This window comes from Anas acuta, chromosome 13, assembly GCF_963932015.1.
Source record: "Anas acuta chromosome 13, bAnaAcu1.1, whole genome shotgun sequence".
Taxonomy (NCBI): Eukaryota; Metazoa; Chordata; class Aves; order Anseriformes; family Anatidae; genus Anas; species Anas acuta.
In genome coordinates this window covers 6,783,943-6,791,848 of record NC_088991.1, presented here as the reverse complement: position 1 = coordinate 6,791,848, position 7,906 = coordinate 6,783,943, and the positions used below count along the sequence as shown (strand labels likewise).

The following is a 7,906-nucleotide window of genomic DNA, read 5'->3' as shown; positions in this document are numbered from 1 at the left end:
AGTTAACTCCTTTCCAGGTGGTTGTAGCAGGTGGCTTTCAACCTCCTATGTGTGTGAGGGGCACCATAAAGTGCCTTCCTCCAGCTGACATCCCTGCCAGGTTTGCTGCAACAGCCCCACAGTTTTTTTACTCCCAAGGAGCCTCAACTGCACTCACCAGCTGCTTACAGAGCCCAAGAAATCCCTCTGGCAGTCACAACCAGAAGACTTCTATCCTGCACAGAGGAGGAGAAAATCCTTGAAATCTGGATACCTCAAGAAACAGCTGATACCCTCTTAAAAAATATTGCATTTCTTCCTGATTCTCTTCGCCTGATGCCTTGTAATTGCCATGCTCAGGCAGTGACGAGTTCACTAGAGCAACAGCACCCACGTGCTCCTGCAACTCATTTTTTGGGATTTGGAAGGAGCTGTGAGCACTGGCCTGGTGGTGAGGCTGGTTGCCCAGGCTGGTGTCTTCTTCGGTTGGCATCTGGGGAGGCTGCATAGGGGTGAGAATTGGTGCTGGGCTCTGACCTTTGTGGTAGGGACTCACAGCCAAAACCATCCTGTGGCCTCGTGGGCTTACGGCAACACCTCCTCTGCCCCTTGGCTTCCGCAGGCAGCAGGAGCCTGCGGGGACCTATCTTCATCCCTGGCATCCCCTGTTCCTCGGGGAGATTGTGGCAAGGAGGCAGCAGCTGCTGAAGAAGAAGCCATGAGGTGGCCCAGGAGTGGGTGAGCCTGGAGCAAGGGCAGCAGCACAGGACGTTTTTGTGTCCCCAGGCTGAGCAGAGAGGGGTCCCTCTGCCTCAGGCTGGTGGCCACGAGTACCCCAGGGGCTCCACAGAATGTGTGTGGCCTCTTGGAAAGATGCCCACGCTCCCCAGAACTCTGTCTCCTGGCCAACGTTGAGATGCACTTGAATGAGACTTGAGTTTGGATGAAGCTGGTTCAAGCAGATCCTCAGTTTTACTTAGTTATGCAGTGCTAAGAACGAATAGCATCCAAGTTTCTGCCAGAAACAAATGTATGTTTGCACAGATTGAAAAGGTTACCTGGTTTCACTCCATCCGAGATGGGTTATTTACTATAAATATGTTTGCACTGGAGTTGTGAAAATTAAGGCATGTTGATTGAAAACCTTACAGCAGATGTTGTCTTAGCATCCCCCAGGAAACTGTCACAATCGTCTTTTCTTAATGTGGAAGTGACACTTGCTTCAGAAACAGTTTGGGAAATGAATGTTGCACTGAGGAGGGGTTTGTGTTGTGTTGCCAGCGGAATATCATATGCCTGTTTGATGCATTAAGCAACATGTAAAAATTTAATCAAAAGCACATTTATTATACATGATAGTAAAAAAAAAAAAAAAAGAAAAAAAAGAAAAAACAAAACCAACCAGCAAGGGCTTCTGCTACTCATTAACGTCCTTAAAAATGGCTGGAGAGAAAAGGGAAAGTGCCTGCGCCTAGCAAAAAGGCTAGGAAATAAAAGCGCCGTCATTAGCATCACTGACCTAAAAAAAGATTTGGCTTAGGAGTGAGCTCCCCCAGCGAAACTTCATGTCTAGGCGAGCAGGAAAAAATAGTCGAGGGGATCCTAACACACTTGGGGTCTCCATCTGCTGGGGTCCCTTCCCTGTGCAAGCAGCAAGCTGGGTTGGGGAGAGCGAGGATGCATCAAATGGTGCTGGCAGGGACAGGGGCGCACCCTCTGCAGCGAGGGGTTGGGCAGGTTCACGAAGGGGCTGGAAATAAAGTGGGCAGGGTTTTATGGAAAAGTCGTCAGTGCGGATGGGAGCTCTTTATGGAGCAAATAAAGGGAGCAGACTCACTCCCCATGGTGTGCGTAAATATCGCCGAGAGTCAGAAGCTGTGGATGGCCACGTGCAGCCGAAATGGCTCAAAAGGAGCTGGCCCAAAGGAGAAATCCTGGAGGATGGACAGAAACCCACTGGCATTCCTTCATCCCGGGGCCAGCAGTGAGAGCAGAGAGGGAAAGGCTGCAGTCAACAATGCTCAGGAGTTAGAAAATATTTGGAAGAAGGCAAAGTGGTTAAAGAGATTTCTTTTTTATTTTTATTTTTTTTTCCAGCACAAAAAAATTGCATAGTAGCCAAGAAAAAAAAAAAGAAAGAAGAAAGAAATGAAAGGAGAAAAGCTGGTGGGAGGAAAATGGATCTGGAAATCGGGTATCTCAATGTCAGTGGCAAATGGTTTTTAGAGAGAAAATTATTGCAAAATACTGCATGAGTAGGATTTTACCCTGTCAGACAGAAAATAAAACTATGGGAAGGGCTGAACAGGTTGCAACCATAATTGATTTTGACTGTAATTTTATGAGGGCAGGAACTGTTTGCACAGGCCCTGGCAAGGACTGAATTCTCTTGCTCATAAAAGGAGCTGGGTGACATGCTGCTAGAAAATGGCTTATTCCTTGAAAAACGGCGTTTCAGATTGAGTAAAATTATTCAAATATCCAAGGTAAATTTAGAAGCGAAACTGTTTAGGGAAAAGCTGAAATGTTTGATTTTGAGACTTTTTAAAGAAAAGAATCCCACTTTTCTTTTCATATTAATGTTCTGAAAGGTGGTTTATATTTTATTTCTTTCAGAGTAAAATAAAAAATAAATTCTCTCTAAATGAAATTAAACAAACAAAACCCCCGTTTCAGCTCAATAAGAAAATTGCGACATTTTTGGAGAAATCCAGGATATGTTTTATGTGTTTTCTTGGTTTAATGCCAGAGCAAAAAATAAGTGCTGCGGAGAGCTCTGGTGCGTGCACGCTGTCAAAGGACGTGGGGAGAGGGGGTCAGCTGGGTCTCACTGCGGAGGATGCGAGACCCTCTTGTAGCAGAGAGGGGAAATGCTGGAAATGGATGTGTCAAGAAATTTGTGAGAGGCTAGCTGTCACCGGCTGCTGCGTGTGCTGCCCGTGCTGTCAGGGTTTTCAATAATAATTGTGTCCCCTCCGTGGGAGCTGCAGCCGGCCGGTCTCCTGCCTACTGGCTGAGTGAGCTGCTCATCTCCAAGGCTTGAGGGAAGAGGGAAAGCTCATCAGCACGCAGCACAAATCACTTTAAAAAGTGGTCATTTCTGCAAAATGTGTCCCGGGGACACCCACCCACCGTGCTGGGGCTGGGTGCCAGCTGACGAGGTGATTCGGTCTCCTGGGGAGAGTCTTTCAATTTGACTTCGAAATTTTTGTACCTACTCACAGCGTCACAGACACCTCAGACGTGGCATGTTGAAAGCTGTTGCTGATGTGCACCACTCTGTGCAGCACTGTGCTGGCTTGTGCACGCCTGCGTGAATCCCATCTCTGAAAGGTTAACGAAGCACACAGTTTGAGTCATGATGGGGTAATTGGGGAACATGTAAAGCTTCATGGAAAATGCTGTGGAGCTGGGATGTTCCCAGTCATATCTCAACACATTAAAGTTTGCCTTGACCATGCAATGATGCCTGGAAATGTGCATCTTAGAAAGATGATCCCTGCAGAGCCCATTGCCCACTTCAGATACGCAGGGAGGGAACTAGGTGCCTGAACACACAGCTTGAATATTGTTTGATGTGACCTGAAGTGTCCCAGCTGCCTTTGCATCACCTATAGATCCCATGGAAATGTATCCTGAGGCTTCTGCAATCGCACAGAACACCTGTATTTTGGCACCCCGTGTTTCTGTTGAAGTCAGGTAGCCTCTGGAAACCCACTGAATTTAATTTAGGATGCTGGTTCGTTCAAGACTTGACACACAACACGGTAGTGATGTCAAAGAGACACATTTTGAGAGTGGATCTAACACACAGTGCTGAACAGTGTTTTGTAGTCACGTTTTTCATCCTGGGGATGCCAGATGTACTCAGTGTTCAGCTTAGGCTTTGTTCTGTGAAGTCAGGTTTAATACCTATATTTGCTCCTTGTTTTATAAGGGGATGCAGTTCAAGCATGAATATTCTGCCCTGCAGGCTGGTTGTGCTTTCAGGTCACGTAGTGTCTGCTCTCTTAGTACAGATTGTCCTGCCAGCCTACAGAGAAATAAGGTCCTGAAACAAGGCAGTGGATTGCCCCATCTGCCCAGACCGTCAGGCAAGACACCCAACACACACAGGCTCAAGTGAGTTGGAGTTAGTCCGTAATTGAGGTTGTTATTCTTGTTCAGAAGAGGCTGGTGGACTAGGGGGAGCACAGATGCAGGGTACGTGGGTTTGGGGCTTCAGCAGCCTCCTCTGAACTGAGAACACGTCCTGCCCCAGGAGACAGGAGCCGTGGTTGTGCAAAGTCTCCTGCCTGTGCTGCTCAGACCTGGGGCTTGTGTCCGCATCCCAGCTGCTGGGTTCTGGGATACCACTTGTCAAATAGGCCAGGAAGTTCAGCAAGGCTCTTAAAAGTTTTTGGACCCTAGATGCCCCAAGGACGCTGCTTCCCTGATGTCCTTGTGGCCGCAGCGGATTCCTTATGCTGACTTTTCATATCGCTGTTCAAATGGAAGAGACAGCACGAGATGTTGTTACCCAGCTGTGCTCAGCCAGTCACGCCATCTGTCCCCTGCCCTGCTCATTTTTTTTAACTAATTCCATCCGGGTTCATTAGGTTCCTGCACGCTTTGTGAGTGCTGGGAGCTGAGCAGAAGGTCCACCTCTGCCCAGCTGCAGGGAACGTCCCCCTGAAAGCTCCACTGCTAGCTTGGACACTTAGAGATTCTCCACATCTGAATGTGAAGCACCCTGGTTCTCTTGGCATTAAATATTTTGGCTTTCAGTCCTTGCTGAGTTTCCTCTCCCTTGAGGCTGCTGCGTGGTCTCAGTGAACCTCTCCTGGCGTGGCCGCGGGAGGGCTTTGTGCTGTACCCAGCATTGGCCATCACGGGTCTCCAAACCTGGTTGCTCTTCCTTCTGCCTGCCCGGCCAGTCTGAAAATCAGCAGTTTCCAAGCTGAACAGACAGCTGCTAGCTCTGTCCTGGGCTTCTCTGCTCCATTTCGGAGCTACAGCCCGCAGTGTGTGCCATGGGTGGAGGCAGGTATCGGTTTGTAAAGGCCAGTGCCAGCTCTCGAAGGCATTCACAAGAACTATCCAAGCCAGAAAACTCCTCGAAATCTCAGTTTTGTGCACCAAAGCACTGCATAAATGAACAAAAAAAAAACAAAACAAAACAAACAAACAAAAATCCCCACCTACCTTTTAATGAGCAGAGACCAAATGTCACATCTGTGATGTGCCGCAGAAAAAGCACAGGAGGAATGAGGGCTATGCCAGGGTCTTGGGTGAGCACAAGCCCTGCCAGGTGGCTCCAGAGGAAATTTCTTCTTGGAATCACTTTGCTGATCAGCTTAACTTGACTGTGTGCCAAGGCATCCAGGAGACTTAAAACAAAGAGCCCCAGCACGCCGTGCCCCAGCTTTTCTCTTAGATTTGACCCAGGCCCAGAAGGCATCTGAAGCATCATGTGGAAGGAAGCAACTACTTGAGTTCTGCTGGGGACCAGCAGAAATTGCAGACTTGATTATAAACACATCTAAATATAATAAAAATATAAACGCATCATGTTTATATTGCAGATTGATGCAGTATAAACATGCTGTGGGTCATGGCCAGCAAGCATCCATCAAGTCCCCAGACAACATTATTCTTCCTTATGCATAACTTTTGCTGCCAGGACCACAAGGAGGTGAAAAATCAACCACTTGATGTCCTTCGGGTTCACATTTTGTTGTCATCACTGTTTGTTCCTTGGCCCCAGGAGTGGGTCTGATGAGAATTTGAGTATTCTGGAGAGTCCAGCTCCCTGTGAACTTCCTTCAAAACCTTTCTGGAGACCACAGAACCCGCCCTGTCCTCAGCAACTTGCTGGTTTCTGAACGTCATCAGGCGCGACTGTTCCTCTCAGCCTGCACAGTCTAAACTTTTTGCTAATGAGCTGTAACAGACGAGCTTCCCAGGGCGGGGGTGGCTTTGGGTGTCTTCACCGGGGCTGAGCTGGCTGCGGGGAATGAGGCCGTTTCTGCAGTGCCGTTACATAATGTGGGTATTTTTAGCATCTCTCACTCTGCTCATCACCACTGGTTGTGAGGGATGCAGCAGAAGGGAATCGACCATGCCGACTGACAAATAATCCCCGCACCTTGCAGGAGGAGGGATGGGAGACCAGGAGGTGCAGGAACAGCACCGGATTCCCCAGTGCTGCTGTCAGGCTGTAAGGAGAGCACGCTGCCCGCTGGCACCAGCTCCCTGACTCCCAGTGCAATTTGCCACTTGGCAATCCCAACACAAGCACTACATTAACAGTGTCATTTGCATGCCTTGCCCTTCTGGGCTAACTCTGAGACAATCCATCACGGCATAACCTGCTGAGCGTATTATTCTGGGTGATTTTGCATGGCGCTGCCTTGCTACACATCACGGACGCACTCGTTCTAGGAGAAGTGTGATAAGACATTGCTGTTGACCTGGGAGATGGTGGCGAGGCTTTACCCTGCTGGTAAATACAGCACATGGCACGCTCTGAAACATAAGGCGTTAATGTGCTGACGCATGCACTTGCAGAGAGACCTCGTAGATTGCACCAAAGTGAGAATCCAAGCATCACTGCAAGGGCACGTGCATGGCCCTAGCTGCATCAGAGCATCGTATAGCTAAGCTGACACGTTGCAAAACGTTACCCCCAAATTAAAACAGTGATAATTCTGGCTCGTGGAAGGCCGTCATCTGTTTGCAGGCCTGTGTGCACGTGTGTTGGTGAAAACCTAGCAGGCAATGCAGCTGAAATGGAGTTATCAGGGAAATGAGGCTTTCCCACTCGGCAATTGCCACGTTCATGCCTGACAAACTGCCAACATGTGAGTAATTACCTAATTAACCTCTGCCCGGCAAAGGCAGAAGTGTCACAGCCCTCCCGCTTAACTAAGGCTCTGCCTGCTCCCCAGTGGATTTTGGCAAATGAAAAGAGGAGAAACACCCTCACGGTGGTGTGTTGGTGGCAGCTGGTGCTCCCTGATGCTGGGGATGTTTGCAGATGAGGCTCCCAGGCTTCTCCATGCAGGGAACCAGCTGTGGCACCAGGTCCCGAGGAAAGAGGCTGCTGCAAAGACTCCTGAGATGTTATAACCCGAGGGGACGATGGTGGCAGAGGATGGGGGTGTGGTAGTGATGTGTCAGTGGGAGATAAGAGAGCGCCAGGCCCTGGAGACGAAAACAAGTCTGATGGAGGAGGTGTTGATGGTGACCTGGAGAGCAATGCTGAGGAAAATGATCGTGGATATGGAAAATGATCGTGGATGGAAATGATCAGCATGGATAAGAGCAGAGAACCTTGGGCCAAAGTCTCGGCCATGTGGAAGGCTAGCACAAGCTGTAGCTCAGACAGGGGAGGAAAAGAGGGTCCACTGGGTCTGGAGAGGTGCTGCATGCATCCGTGCCTCCCTTCCCGAAATGAGGGGCCTCACGCTGTCCCCAGGCCGGCAGCTGCTTTCAGCAGACCTGTCCCTTGCTCGGAGGGTGTGTGAACGTGCTGGAAGGAGCGTGGAGCGATCACAGCGCTTGCCGGCTCTGGTGATGCTCATTATCGCTCAGCGCAGTGTCTGGCGATAATTAAAGCGCGCCTTCTATGTTGTGATTAATTTATCTTCTAATTAAGTGAGCTACGTGGTTATAGCTTGTTGTTTGTGGGTAATTAGCAACTTTCCCTTCCTTTGTGCATTTAATATGCCCTATTTATGTTTGTGCTATGTTTCCATGGCCTCTCAAGTGCTCCCTTCTCCACGAACCAAATGGAGGATCTTGGTAGGGTCCCGTTTTAGGGCAGATAGACCACTGCAGGCCTTTCTCCAGCCCTCATCCCAGCAGGTTTGTGGCTCGCTGGGACCATGTGAGAGCCACCCTCTTTTCTTGAATTGCCCTGGACAACCCACCGCACCTCTGGGTC

General features: G+C 49.2%; 1 long non-coding RNA gene across 1 annotated transcript; it reads left to right on the top strand.

The window, feature by feature from the left end:
- On the top strand, nt 1-1,715 carry LOC137863864 (uncharacterized). The gene is made up of 2 exons (XR_011101195.1): nt 1-491; nt 602-1,715. It is a non-coding gene; the product is annotated as an uncharacterized lncRNA (long non-coding RNA).
- The last annotated feature ends 6,191 nt before the right edge of the window (nt 1,716-7,906 follow it).